The sequence below is a fragment of the Leptonychotes weddellii genome, chromosome 8 (genome assembly GCF_054177405.1).
Source record: "Leptonychotes weddellii isolate Sample4059 chromosome 8, ASM5417740v2, whole genome shotgun sequence".
NCBI classification, from domain to species: Eukaryota; Metazoa; Chordata; class Mammalia; order Carnivora; family Phocidae; genus Leptonychotes; species Leptonychotes weddellii.
The window spans coordinates 6,611,497-6,627,416 of record NC_138376.1 but is presented as its reverse complement, the minus strand read 5'-3'; the positions used below and the strand labels follow the sequence as shown (position 1 = coordinate 6,627,416).

Here is a 15,920-nt window from a genome sequence, read left to right as displayed (position 1 = left end):
GGCCACACCCCAGATCAAGTAAATAAGAATTTCTAGGGAAGGAACCTAGCTGACAGTATTTTTTCAAAGTTCATGGGTTAATTCTAAAGTGTGGCTAGGATTAGGAACCACTGGCAGCTAGTGCCATTCCTGAAACTACAGGTGAGCGGCATACCTGTAAGTCTAGTGGGGGAAATGAAGGGGACAACTAAATATGCGATCTATTTTAAGTCTCTTGAGGGTTTTTTTCCCCCCTAATGATGAAACCTGGCATTTAAGTTGAATCCAAATAATGTGGATGGGATAATCAGTTATCCATTATGTTATAGACCATTTTATACAAAATGCCAAACCTGATAGACTGTTCTTTGGATTCTAAAGCATTTGGTATCAATGTTACAATTTTAAAATGCTAAGGAGCAATTACAATCACATTTAAATATGCAGCAATTTTAGAAAATTAATGTTTCACAGAGTCCTCATTTTTGATGGGTAACAAAATGAGTTCGAGGGTTTTTAAAAAAATTTTTTTTAACAAACTGCTGATGACTACCAACTGTAACCCTGGGGAACATATGACAAGTATTTCCTATCTTGACCATGAATTCTAATATATTAATTATTTTTATTAATGATCGTCAACCATTGCCTGGTGGCTCTTTGTAATGAACTATTTGGGAAGTGTGTTGAAGACATAGAATCCAAGGGTTATTATGAGCCAATAAATGACATCCTGACCAACTAAATGCCTTGTGCCCTTACACCATAATCAAAAGATACTGTGCATCTATTCAGCCAGGCCAGATTTAAAGTTTTTAGGAAAGAGTCCTCTGCCTTCAAAGAGTTTAAAATCTGTTTGAGGACTAGACAAAATATATAAACTTAAATAACAAAGCAAAGAAGGATATGCTGAAATCTGGGGCCACAGTGCTTGTTTTCACTGGAGGTATTTTTAGAAGAGGTGGGAAGGGAGTTTGCATCTTCTGGGCTCATTCATCCTGCAGATAAGCAGCTTCAACAATGCAGATTTATCCTATCTATGGGAGGGTTGCCCTTAGTTCCAAAAATGCAGCTGTTTTGAAGCAAGAAGTTTGGCCTAAAAAGTGAAATGAGGCATAAGGAATCACCTCCCACCCAACTCTGGTCAAGTTATGTCTTCTTTCCCCCCTACCCTCAGGGTTTAAAGATTTTTGGATGGGAATAGGGAGTGACGGTGGGAATGGGTTGCTTGCGGAACTATTTGCCTTACTCCCAAACCACCAATCTCTTCCATCTCTTCTTTTTCCTCCTCCTCCTTGTTCTTTCTCCCTAGCTCCCTCTAAATAGGATCCTCACATACTCTCCATTCTAATTTACAGCACTACAATTTCCCAGATTTGGGAAAGATTTATCCATTTGGAAGAGTTCATTCCCAACTTTAAGTTTCTAACTATCGTGAAGTCCGATTTAAAAGCAAAATAAGAACCACCGCGTTTTAATAGGGGATAGTGTGAATTCTTTTAAAGAAAGTTGTTTTGTGATTGTGGGAGGTAATCAACACCTACTCAGACATTCTTCCCTAAGACAGCTGAGGTTTATCATTTTCGTTATTATGGCAATGAATTTTTCCTCCTTTGCTTTATGCCTTTTGGCATGAGCCTCGACTCTGCAGGTGTTAGCACTGCAAGGGCTGAACCCAACCGCCAGCAGTCTGCCGAGCCTAGCATGGGATGCTGCCCAGCAAAACACAGAGCCCAGGGAGACCGCGACAGAGAAAGGGCGCCTGCAAGCGCGCTTCAGAGGAGACTGGGACCACAGCTCTAGAAAACTACAGCGAGTGCATTTCCCGGCAGGGGGAACCCGCAAGAGTCTGAAAAGAGAGAGAGAAGGAAAGAAAGAAACCCACCCCCGCGCTCTTAAGCCCAGCGCGAGCAGCAAGCGCTCGGGCTGGCTGAGCCGCTCCAGCTGGAAGTCATTGTGCCGGCTGGCGTCTGCGTTGTCAGGACGACCGCCCGGCCGGCGCCAGCGGAGGGGGGAGGCGGGCTCGGTGAATGGGTGACGTCACGCGGCCGGCGCCAGGCAGTCTGGGCGGCCGAGCCAATGAATCAGCTGTCGGGGGGAGGCGGCGAGGCGCGCGGGAGGAGGTGCAGGAATGCGCCGCGAGCCGCGCGGCCTGGGCGGGCGGGAGGCGCCTGCGCCTGCGCCTCGCCCCGCCCCTCCCTGGGCGGCCCGGGCGGCCCGGGCTCGCCTTCCCCGCGCTCCCTGTGCCTCGCGCGGGGGTTTGGCTCGGCGGCTCGGGCCCTGCTCTCCGCCCACGGGCGCGCGCCCTGCCGGGACGCCCGCGAGCTGGGCCTGGCTGGGTTAGGGAACATCGGCTTTCCACTCGTTGCGACTGTGCCACTCACTCCAGAAAAGGGGAAAACCAAATAAAACTTGCCCTTGTCGATAAAGTGAGCTTTGAGAGTGTTGATGAGTTAATTCACTGTAGCCTTAACTCTGTGCTCTGCCTAGTGCTGGTATCACTAGAAAGGAATCAGGTTTGGAAAAGCTCAAAATTGCACGGGGAAGAAAGAAATGTAAAGACTTCACGATTCAGGCTTGGAGCCGATTGCCTTTACTTCCATTATTCCACTGTGCTGTACTATACAGTGCTTTTGAGGGTCTAGAGGACAAGTGCTTGCCTCCAAAGGGTTCCAGTATTTCAGCGCTTCTTTGTTTTGTTTTCCCTCCGTCTTGCTGTCTGTTACAAGACAGTGACCTCCAGAAGACCAAGTACTGCGTCATGGTCATTTATGTATCTCCAATATTTAGTGCTCTCAGATGCAGGACTCTAAATGTGATGGATCATCTACGATGCGAGAGCGAATGATCTCTGAGTAAAGGCTCGGGTAAAATGAATACCCTTGAATTCCTAACCATCTATTTGAGGTGCTTACTTACTGGTTTTTGGCGGTGTCCAACACTGATGATGCGTTGTTACTGAAACTGGTAAACTGGAGAGTGTGCCTGAGTATTACAGAAGATGTTACCTCTGCCCACCCTGCTGTAGTCATTTCTCTTTCTGGGTCTCCCGTTTCTTCGTCTGTAAAAGAAGGTGACCCTGTGAGATGTTCTCTTAAGACCTCTAAAGTTCTATAAGCCCATCATTGTATTTATCAACCTTTAAAACTAAATTTTGAGTTCACTATTCCTCTACTTGCATTTGGTAAACACGATGATTACTCTTTCAACCAAACAGTTCAGGGTGAACTGCTATGTGAATAGAAAGTATTAGAAATTTTAGTTAAATATTTTTAAAGTTGGAAGATAGGATCCCAGACCTGAAAACATTTCTTAAGCAAGTAAGAAATAAACTTGAAAACAAAAAGGGGGCGCCTGGGTAGCTCAGTCAGTTAAGGCTCCAACTCTTGGCTTCAGCTCAAGTCATGACCTCAGGGTCCTGAGATCACTCTCCGAGCTCAGAAGGCAATCTGCTTGAGTTTTTCTCTTCCTCTCGCTCTCTCTGCCCCTCCCCCCTGCACTCTCTCTCTCTCTCTCTCTCTCTCAAATAAATAAATCTTTAAAAAGGTAGAAAGAAAGAAAAAGAAAGAAAGAAGCTAATAAACTGTTATAACAGTTTAGGCCAGTGCATCTCAAAGTTAGATGTGCATTGAATCACCTAGTATCTGGTTGAAATGCAGACTCTGGTGAGGCCTGGGATTCTGGATGTATGTAACAAGCATCCAAGTGATGCTGGCCCATGGATCATACTTTGAGTAAAGAGGGCCTATACTACAAAGTACTAAGGAAATCCTAAAGTAAGAATATGATGGAGATAAAATGCTAACATTTCCCAATGGTGAACTTGAGCCAGGTGACTGAGAATGTGGTAGGGTGAGGGGAATGAAAACACTTCCAGGGGAGCAAACAACATTAAAAAAAAAAAAAAAAAATCATTGGAGGGAAAAGAGCATGAATTAAGTAAGGCAGTGGAGAGGATTTTGTTTGACTTCCGTTAGGAAATACTTTAGGGAACTACAAAAGATGAGATTGGTTATTTACTGGTGGGGTGGGTAGTACGACAATGAACTAGGGAACTTACAGTTTCAGAGCTGAAAAGAACCTCAGACGTTATCAGTCCCAACAATTTGGTGTAGATGAAGAAACTGAGCAACAAAACGATTTCATTAGGTGATGGTACAGTTTAGGGTGGAAACCAAGCTGAAGAATTTAGATTGCATACATTCTGTAGACAGCCAAGTCCTTGATAGAAGGAAAACCATTTTTATTGTGGTGCAAGGTGGAAACAATGAAGGAAAAATGAAAGCAAGAGAGACAGACCAATAGGAAATAATTTAATAATCCAAGCGTGGGTTTTGGGGTAAGGTCTGGTCTAGGGAGATTAGGAAATAAAGGGAAAGGTTTAATCTGAAAAATTTTGTTTGTGCATAAATTAAATGGCTGGAAGCAGCTGATTAAGTCATCTTGTCCTATAAGAGAATTCCCTCCATCCCTCTCCATTCTAACACAATGATTTTCAACCCTGACTCCACATCAGCATCACCCCTAGGAGCTTTAAAAAAAAAAAAAAAAAAATAGGAATGCCTGGGCTCCACCCCACATGAATTTAATCAGAATCTCTGGGAGTAGAGCCCTGGCATCAGTATTTTTAAAAGCTCCCCAGATGATTATAATGTGCAGCCAGTGTTGAGAATCACTAATCTGATACACAGTTACCAGCTCATTTCATAGACCTCATTTCTGTCCCTGAACATTTCCCAAGTGTTAACTATTACACTGGCACTAGATCACTTTTAATACTTGGTGTGTTTTGTGGTGGGTTTTGATGTTTTATAGCACATTCTCTAAGCTCAATGTCTTCTACCCCTCCTTAACTGCCATGACTTAGTTGTGAGCATATCCTGATACCTCTCATTGGCAAGAAAAGGAAAAGTGATTTGGCATATTATTGGATGGAAATGATAGACCCGGTTTATGAACCTATATGGTACCCTAGCATGACAGTGCCTTGCCTTGTAGCCATTTTATTTGATTTTACCATTGCTTTAATAATCTACATTAACAGGATCAATCTTTAGGATTAATCTTTAGGATTAGAGCTGATGAAAGAGGTAAGTACTTAAAATCACTACTTCAACTCTTGGAACTTTTGAGTCTTCTCTCAAAAATGATTTTAGTTTTTGCCGGAAAAAAAAATATTGTGAAAGTGAGACGTTCTTGTGGCTTTTTCCTTGATGACTAACTTAACTTTTAAACCTTCAGTGACTCATTTATTCTTCTAAAATTAACTGAGTACCTACTATGCGTCAGGTACTTTTTCAGGCCTGAGGATGCAAAGAAGGAAAAGCATTTTCCATGCACTCAAAAAGGAACAGATAAGCACAGTTAATTTCAGATATTCTCTTTATTCAGTTTGGACCCTTAACAGGTCCTTGGCTTTTCCACAGGATCTTACAGTTCCATTTTATGAGTACTTTATGAAATTCTTTCAAAAACCAAATTATAGAGAATATTCTCTCTCTCATTCTTTTCCTACATTTGCCTAATTTCCCAATTATACCCCACAAAAGTCACTATTATTAATTTTTGAGATATCCTTCCAGAGTATTTTAATGGGAATATAAGCAGATGCAAATATATTCATATTTTCTCCTTTTTTACACTGTTCTCTATCTTTTTAAATTTTTTTAAAAAGATTTTATTTATTTATTTGATTGAGAGAGAGAGAACGAGAGCAGGAAGACAAGCAGGGTGAGTGGGAGGGGGGAGAAGCAGGTTTCCCGTTGAGCAGGGAGCCCAATGCGGGGCTCGATCCCAGCACCCTGGGACCATGACCTGAGCCAAAGGCAGACACTTAACGACTGAGCCACCCAGGCACCCCTGTATCTTCTTAAATTTAAAAGTACTGGTGGGGGAGTTCTTTTTATATCAACCATATTCTTTTTCATTTTGTTCTTCCTCCATAATATTCTGTTGTCTGGAAGTACCATAATTTATCCTACTGCTATTGACAGTGACCTAGTTTATTCTTTTATTACAAAGCTACATAAATAACCCTGTATCTGTGTCATTTTACACGTATGAGTTTATTTGTTTTTGTTTTGTTTTGTTTTTTTAGCGAGAGAGAGCAAGTGGGAGGGGTAGAGGGAGAGGGAGAGAGAGAACCCCAAGGAGGTTCCAGGCCCAGCATAGAGCCCAAATTGGAGCTCGATTTCATGACCTGGAACCATGACCTGAGCTGCGATCAAGAGTCAAATGTTAAACTGACTGAGCCACCCAGGCACCCCTGTGCGAGTTTATTTGTAGGGTAAATTCCTAAGTGAAATCACTAGGTCTTTAAAGAGTACATGTTAACATTCCCAAGTGTTTCCTTAAGATAAATTCATAGGCATGAGATTGCTAGGTTGAAAGGTATAAATATATTTAAGGTTTTTGATACTTACTGACAAATCATCTTGTACCACTTTATTTTCTCACTCTGAAACCTTGCCTGCACTAGAAACTATTTTTCATCTTTTTTAAAATAAATCTTCGTTCACTTGATAGGTAAAGAATGGTGTGCATTTGTATAAATATATATATAAATAATATGGTATACCATTTAATTATATATATACATTAATATGCATTTCTATAGCTATTAGTTTGACCTTGATTTCTTAAGTTTATTAGCCATCGCATGATCAGGGACTTGTTTGTTCATTTAGTTTGTCCAATTTTGAAGAATTTCTATTTTTCTTGTTGATTTGAAATAAATAGCTTATATTTCTTTCTTTTTTTTCTTTTTAAAGATTTTATTTATTTATTTGACAGAGAGAGAGATAGCGAGAGCAGGAACACAAGCAGGGGGAGTGGAAGCGCGAGAAGCAGGCTTCCTGCCGAGCAGGGAGCCCGATGTGGGACTCGATCCCAGGACCCTGGGATCATGACCTGAGCCGAAGGCAGATGCTTAACGACTGAGCCACCCAGGCGCCCAGCTTATATTTCTTAATATAAATAATAGCTTATATTTATTAGCCCCTTACCTTGTTTAGGTGCTGTGCTAAGCATTTTTAATTGATTTTGTGTATTGTAAATATTTTATCTGAGTTTGATATGTGTCTTTAATCCTTATTTAAACAGCATTTCCACTTAAAAACCTATAGAGGCTTTAAAAATCATGTGATAAAATCAATCGATCTTTTATGGTTTTTGTTTGTTTGCTTTAACACATAAAAAAGCCCATGCCACTCCAAAATCAGAATAGTATTCACCTTTATCTTTTTCTAGTTCCTAAGGATTTTAAGTAATGTTTAAAACCCAAATCAACCATAAATATGAGTACATAACTATGAGTACTTAACAAATGTTTTATGCCTACAATGTAACTATCTTTTCTGTCTTAAGAAAATTTTTGTATCCTTTTTTAAAAAAAATTTTTAAGTACAGATAACTAGAAAAGGGAGCAAAGGGGGACTAAGATCATCTACTGTCCCATAAACCTGAGACAATGCTTATTAACATTTAGAGCAAATCCAGTCGGTTTTCTATACATAAATATATACACGCATACACACATATTAGTTTTCTTTTTTTACAAAAAAATGGCATTACACCATGCGTGTACTTTGTGCCTGCTTCCCCCACCCCGCCCCACCCCACCCCCTTTAGCCACACAGGTGAATATCTTTCTATGTCAGTGACTCTACCTTCTCATTATTAGTAATCCATTGTATGGTGGAGAACTCCCTGATGAGATAATTTCAGGTCCAAGAGAAGGGAGCCTGGGCAGAAGCATTCCAGGGAAAACCTCACCTGTCTATTGGATGTTCATCTGGCCAGAATTTCCCGCAACAGTTTCAACCTACTATTTCTCAAAGACTTCCAGTTTCTTTGAGGGCCTAACTGCCAGCAAAAAAAGAAAAAAGAAAAGAAAGAAAGGGAAGAAAGAATAAAAGGCTAACATAGTGGTCAATCATTAACCCGCCCCCACAAGAGAGACAACTGAGAAAGAAAACACAAATCACTTCCTTTGCGAGGCATGGTTCAAAATATTCTTCTAGACTTGTGTGCCTCCTTTTGCTTTCCCACACCAGTTCTCTTCCCCCTACCAGTCAACACACACATCTCCTTTCAGATAATTTTAAACGTATGCCCCTTATGTATTCCTTAACAAAAATAATGACATGAGTTGCTCTCCCAGAGATCTGACCTGAGGTTTGTTCTAGCTGTAGTACTAGTATAGACCAACCCATCAATTATGAATGTATTCATGTGTGTGGAGGCAATAGTAAGCCAGTGATAATGTTACCTTATTCTGGAGACTTACCCTTATAAATAAATAATGAGATGTTTCTGCGAAGTGCCTTTAGCAAAGGCAGGGGAAAACATTACTTCTCAGACTGAACATTTTAAAGATTAAAAACTGGTATTAAAAAAAACTGATACCAAAGTTTTCTCAATTAGATATAAACAATTTGGGCGCCTGGGTGGCTCAGTTGGTTAAGCGACTGCCTTCGGCTCAGGTCATGATCCTGGAGTCCCTGGATCGAGTCCCGCATCCGGCTTCCTGCTCGGCAGGGAGTCTGCTTCGTCCTCTGACCCTATCCCCTCTCAGGTGTTCTCTCTCTCTCAAATAAATAAAATCTTTAAAAAAGATATAAACAATTTATGTGAAAAAAAAGGAAACAAAATGAACTGGAAATTCTATAAGGCTAAATTGGGTGGCCAAAGTTCTCTAGCTGCGAGAATAAAGTCAAAGTGAACAGATCAGTCTAAAATAGATTCTTGGATACACAGGGAAATTTATCTACCTCCACGTATCTTATGTTGTACATTAAAAATAAATAAATTACACTTAAAAATTTGAGGTAAAGATATCATTTGTGATACAATGCTACATTCTTACCTATTAAATATAATATTGAAAATTACTTTCAATGAGAATGATAAAACCCAGCAATATATATGATAGATTTGTTATTATTAAACCATCATCTTTTTTTTTTCTTTCAACTAACTCCTATTAAGTTTATGTATTAAGCTAGATATTCAAGTCTAGGAACTAATTCAAATAGCTTCATGAAGTAGAACGAGTGCTAGCTTCCCAAGCAGATCTGTTCTCTACTGTATATTCTAGTCCAACTGCTAGCAAAGTAGAAAATGCTCTGTGGTTGCCACTAGAGGGCAAATAGCCTCCTGGACTTCTCTCTGACCAAAGCATCTCTGCAGGCAGCCAAAGTTTCAATGTCTCATAAACCTAGTTTTAAATCTGGCACTGCCAACTTCTAATCAACCCACAGTCTCAGCAAGTGAAGAACTTTTTAAGTCAAGACTTTAAAATGGACTCTTTTACCATTTTACCAAGTGGATAGATCTCTTGCCTGAGTGCACTAACTCCTGACCTTCTTATCCTAACCCTTTCCAATCCAGGTCTTAAACCTCGCTGCTCTGCCACCAAGGTGAGCTAATGCCACAGCATTCAACAGCATTCTTGGACCTTAGAGTGGCATAAGACACCCTTTCCAATCTGTCCGATTTCTGCTTACCTTTCCAATCTCATCTCTTACCGCTCCCTGATATTCCCTCTACTACACTGCACCACTTTATAATTATTGGCAGTTCCTTAAATATACCATGTTACAATTCCATGCCCCCATGTCTTTGTTCAGGCTATTTTTCTATCTGGGATGTTTTCCAAGACTTGGTTCAGCTATCACCTGTGAGAAGCCTTATAGTCTCTGCTGATCCCTTTCTTCCCCTTCTTCTTCTTCCTAAGCAATAGATTTAGTGTCTCCCTCCTCCAGCATCTTGCACACACTCTATGTTAACATTGCTAACTCTACTATTGGGATTATGTCTGGCAGAGTAGGAACATTCATTCTCAACCGTTTTGTCTTTTCTTTGCTGCATTAGAAATTGTTAGGAGTTCTGGAAGGATGAAATACGAACACCCCCTCTCCTGTCCAGGAGGCAGATTCCAGCAACTGTGGTTTTTGAATACTCTGCTCTTTCTGCCCTTCAATAAGGAGGGACAAGATTTCTGCTGATAAAAATCTGGACGTCATTGCTACTTAAAAGAAATGACTAGGGTTTTAGTCATAAAGAAATATTTGGAATCTGGAGAGACTGAGCTAGATTGGAAAAGGTTTTCAGAGGCTAAACATTACTGCCCAGAGTCAGGAGAGGGGTCACAGCCACGGCAGGGAGGTGCCCAGTGAGTGGGCTGGGGGAAGAGCCCCAGGAGGGGCGCGGTGGACATGTGCAGGAGCCGTAATGAACTGATTCTGCACAGCCCCCACCGGGGAACCATCTAGTTGAATGGGAGTCTTGCCTCTACTAGACAAATAATCAGGGGGTGTGATCCTCAGCCTAGGATTAAGTCTTTTTTCCCCCCACGCATAAACAAACCACTCCTCAAAACTATCGAAGATCATTGAACACAAGAAGTGTCTGAGAACCTGTCACCTGACATGGCCACTAAAGGTAATGTGGTAATCTGGGTGGGATCCTGGGACAGAATCAGGGTATTAGATGAAAACTAAGTAAGTGTGAATAAAGTGTAGACTTTTGTTAAGAATAATGATCAGGATTGGTTCATTAATTACAATTCTCTATATATCTTACTAAAGTAAGATGTTAACAACGGGAAACAGTGTGTGGGGTGTATGGAATCTCTGTATTATATTATCCAATGTCTCTGCAAATCTAAAAGTGTTCTAAAACGGAAGTTTATGAAGAAGAAACAAGGAGGAGAAAGAGGAGGAAAAAGAGAAGGGGGAGGAGGAGGAGAAGAAGAAGAAAAAGGAAACACACAAAAAACCAAAAAACCCTAACCTGTCAAAATGTCTCCTTCAAAACTCCCAGGACACTGGAAGAACCCAAAACACCTGTAGCCATGAATTCTATATGTGCAGGACCAATTCATGCTGATATCCCCAGTGCCTGGTTTTATTTATTTATTTATTTTGAAAGATTTTTATTTATTTGAGAGAGAGAGAACACGAGCAAGGGGAGGGGCAGAGGGACAAGCAGACTCCCTGCTGAGTGGGGAGCCAGACGTGATCTCCATCCCAGGACCCTAGGATCATGACCTGAGCTGAGATCAAGGTCAGATGCTTAACCAATTAAGCTACCCAGGCACTCCCACCCCCACCCCAGTGCCTGGTTTTAATATTTAGTCAATGCACAGCTGTTGAGTTAAAATTTCTTTCCAATAAGGAAGTAGCAAAGGGTAGCAAAGAGAATGTTTTTCTTCTGCTGATACATAAAACTATAAAATATATTTTGTTTGCTTAAGTTGATAAAACAATTTTGTAGGGCTACCCAGTTCAACAGAGTTTGCCCTGACATTTAGAAAGAATGTTATAAGACAAACTATTATCTTAGTGCAGAAAAAAAAAAAAATCAAACTCCATTCTTTAAGAATGTTACCATTTTTCCAATGTTCACCTGGAGGAAAACCATCCTTATAATAATGAGATGTTAAAATTGAGGCAGAAACTACATAGAGATCAGGTATAAAATATCTAAATAGTTTTAAGTAAAGAATGAAGGTTCAATTTCTTTTTCATATAAAAGGAAGCAAACATATTAAAATTCTCCTAAGTACTAATATTTGAAGTACATACAGTGAAAATAGAAAGTGCTCATATATTTTTGATATAGAAATTGTTCTCTTGTATGTTTTTTTAGTTTAGTGAAAATCTCTTGGCAAATGATACTTATCACAAATAGCATTTCTTCTATGAGGGATATTTCAAAATAATTTGGAATATAGACATTGTATTTTTAAATTTTGCATATCTCATGATATTTGTCTTTCAATATGGCAATATGGTAGACATTTACACTTAAAAGAAGGTGTAGAAGAGAGGAAAGATGGCCAAAAAATAAAGGTTTCAAATAACAAATTCAAAAGTGTTTCTTCTGCCAGAGTACTGTGCATTGACTGAAACAGTTGGGGTCTTGCTGATGACTCAGGACTCAGCTAAGCTGTCTTGCTTATCACAACGGAGGCTATCAACCACACAAATATAAAGCTGTAACCCTCTCTCCTTGGCAAGTAAAAAAAAAAAATAGATTTTTAGTTTGAACAGACAACCCATACGGATATTTTTGATATTCTGTGAGAAAAGCAAAAAGGTCATTTTTTGGTACTCTCAGAATAAATGTAAATCAATGATGTTTCAAAATACACTTGCTTCCAGGTATAGATTAAAATATATTCCAGGTAATATATTAAACTATATTAATCCCAGAAGATGCTAATTAATTACCTGAGATAGATGTGGTAATTAATCACATGGGATGAATTCTCCATTTCTCTCTTAAAATCACTAAGAGGAATAAGTAAAAGGAGAGAGTGAAGAATGCATGTGATTAGAGGCAACCGAGTGGAAAGAGCTCTAGGTCGTATAGAGATGGAAAAGGATGGAGAGGAAAGAAGAGTGGGTGGAGTCCTTACCTGTACCAACAGCTCTATGAGTGAAATATCATGCCTACTCTATGGGCCTACTGTGTTTGGGAATTTTTTAATGCATTTTCTAATGTTCTAACCAACTTCAACAAATTAATGATTACCCATATTTTAGAAATGAGGACTGTGACATTCAGAGAGTTTAGTAACTGGTCCAAGGTCACCCCTCCCCAGTCCAGTAAGAAGTAGACCCCAGTGTCAAACCTAGATCTATTTGATTCCATAGATTATGGAACCTACTATACCATCCCTCTGCATTTCCCTGTCAGAATGTTTCAGGTATGATTTTAGATTGGAGATTTTGGTAAAATTCATTCATATTTGTTAGGACTATTGAAAGTCTAAACTCATTATTGAAGCTAATTGAACTGTATCAATTCCCTCATCTTTTTTGATCTAAAATCTTTGCTATCCTTTCTGGTCCATAAAGAAAGATTTCATTACTTTTGCCAAATGCTTCCTGCTATATACCATAAGCCAGGGCAGTCTGGTACTATTATGGGTGGAGTGGCTACACCCAGAATGTTCAGAGCATTACTCAAAATCTGATTTCCTGTATCTATTTTTATGGCTCAGATAGTTTTAATTCTGTAAATTTCTTGTGGTTCATTATTATTGTTTCCAGTCTTCTGTAGATATTTTTCATCTTGTCTTTTAACTTCTTAAAATATGAGTGGTTGGGGGCACCTGGATGGCTCAGTCGTTAAGCATCATGCCTTTGGCTCAGGTCATGATCCCAGGGTCCTGGGATCGAGCCCTGCATCGGGCTCCCTGCTCCACGGGAAGCCTGCTTCTCCCTCTCCCACTCCCCCTGCTTGTGTTCCCTCTCTCGCTGTGTTTCTCTGTCAAATAAATAAATAAAATCTTTAAAAAAATATGAGTGGTGGTTGTTTTAATGTCTGTGTATGAAAACCCCATTATGTGGATCACCTGTGGGTCTGTTTCTCTAGTCTTATTTTCTTCTGGATTTTGGTGACATCTTGTCTCCTTGTTTACCTGGTTACAAGGCACTGTATGTGAAATTTGTAGAGAGACTCTTAATGCTGCTGTATTCCTCCAGAGAGAATGTGCATATTCCTCTGAGAATTGATCTATTTCCAGCTCACTGTTGTTTCTAGGGATAGCCTTTCTGGGTCCAAATTGACTTCCTGAGGTATTTACCAAGATCCCTCCTTCTTGGCAAACATTGACCTCTAATTTTTGGTCTCCCACTTCCATGAATCTGTCTAAAGCTTTCTCAGATTGCATCCTCTCAGCCACAGATTTCAAAATCACCTTTAGGGAAAAGTAGACCCAAATATCAGGTTCACCTCTAAGGACTTTCATCCTCTGTCAGATCTTGACCTTACAATTCTTCATGCCTTGCTGGTTCTGCAATGATTTTAGATTTTTTATTTTTGTATTACTTAGTCCAGCTTTTCTAGCTGCTCTTGGTGGGAAAGTAGGTCCAAAACAACCTGGTCTGTCATTCCTGGAAGTGGTTTTAAATACAGTATTGATTGTGGGGTTTTTTTAATTATTTATCGCCAATATAAAAATACAGTTTCCATTAAAAATTGAGATATTTGACTTCTCATAAAAAAAAAGTTATAGCAAACTGACCCCAATTTCCTGCATGTTAGCAATCTGTTGATTGGGGTAAGGGCTGTCACCTTGAGATGGATCAGGCATGATTCTATTTCACAAGGCTTTCCAACATCCTAGTTTATTACACCAGTCACCTTTGTTCATTTCTGCTACTTGCCTGTCCCCTAATGACACTTGCTTTTGTGACCCCTGGTTCCAGCGACTATTTATAAATTTGCAACAGGGATCCAAAAAGGCTAAATCAAGTTCTTTTCCCAGAAAATTAGCACCCAGCAGCAACAGATTTGTTTACCCCCATTGATAACCCTCAGAATTAAAGAAATTTCTGTCCACAGACTATGGTTGAGGTAAATCACACAACATCATTTTTATAATGTATTCTGCAACAAGTTTGCATCCATAAACATCTCTCTTACTTGCTAACTCACAAATTTTGATTATCTCAATCATCACCAAGCAACTCTAATCCATATCAATTGCTTAAAGACTTACAATTTCTTCTTTAATTGAGTCTCATTTCCTTGTTCCCTCAGTTGAACTAATTAAGTGTTTGTGCATTGAATTTTGCAAAAATTAATTTGGGTGATGTGAACGTTTGGTTTGGGGGGAAAGGTCAACTTTCTCATGCATTCTATCCGTGGCTAGCAAATATTCATTCTGTCTCGTATCCATCAAATATATTTGAGCAGACACCCTGTGCCAGACACCGTGCTAAATGCTGAAGGTGCCAAGATGAATAAGACACAGGCCCCGGACCAGAGAAGCTCATTGTAATGGGAAGACAGACACAGAAAACAATTTTTGTAACACTCCAGAGTGACTATGATAATGGAGTTATAAACAAATAGCTATGGGAGTGATTAGGTATGTCTGAAGAGTAGGAAAAAACAAAACAAAACAAAACAAAACAAAAAAAAACAAGGCTTTTCAGAAGAAGTAGCGTTTCAACCTGCCATTAAAATGATGATTTAGGTGTTAGTCAGGTAGAGAAGAGGAAGGTCTTTATGGTTTCTTGCGTAAACCATCCTCCTCCAAAGCTCCCTCTGGTTTCCCTGCCTCAAATTCTTTCCTCTAGCACTCTGTTCTCTAGACTGACCTTTCCAAAGCAAAATCAGAGCATTGGTTTCCCATCCTCTTCATGATTAATTCAGACCCCTCAGCTGACAACCAAGGCCTTTGTCATTTTGACCCCTCTCCCATACATCCAGTCCCAGCTCCCACCATGTGTTCCAGGCAGGCCATGAACACTCAAAAGACCACGCTACCTCATGCTTCCATGTCATCTGCATGAGTTTCCTTTGTCTCATCATGGCTTCCATGCTTTCTTGCACAGTATTCTAGGAATACCTCTATTAGCACCTGCCCACTGTGCTGTGAAGCCTGATTATCTTACCTGGGTTCATTTAAAAGACTCAGAGGTCTATATAGCTCAGCCCAGGGCTTAGCACAGAGAGGTTCCCAATATCTGTTGGGGGTGAATGAATGAATCAAAGAAACATTGTGATGTTTCCTGTAGCTATAGGTCAAGGGAGAATGGATAAATTGGAAGGAGATGAAATACACCAGGTACTATCTATGTATGAAGGTAAATATATCCCAGAGTATTATATACCACATTTTCCTTTAGATGATACTACTACATCTCTGAGATACTGTCCTTCACTTAAATCCATAGTGTTTCATGGTAAACAGATTTTTCAATATTTTGACTTAAAAGAACCCTTGTTATATTCTGATAATAAAGGAAAATACGAGATGACTGACAGCAACATCACAAACATAAATGGCTTGAAATAAAACATAATGATGGTTACATCCTTAAAGTCAAGGTTTCTCCAAGGCTTACATCTGTGCTATTTCTATTTACTCTTCCTCATTCCAAATCTCAGTTACTATCCCTTAGGTCTAAGGTCTTAAT

At 39.8% G+C, this 15,920-nt stretch overlaps 1 long non-coding RNA gene across 1 annotated transcript in view; it reads right to left on the bottom strand.

The window, feature by feature from the left end:
• The window catches only part of LOC145722924 (uncharacterized), a 44,141-nt gene that overhangs the window by 11,332 nt on the left and 16,889 nt on the right, over positions 1-15,920 (bottom strand). Inside the window, exon 3 of the long non-coding RNA XR_014147486.1 lies at positions 2,899-3,040. This is a non-coding gene — a long non-coding RNA (uncharacterized LOC145722924). The remainder of the gene's footprint in view (positions 1-2,898; positions 3,041-15,920) is intronic.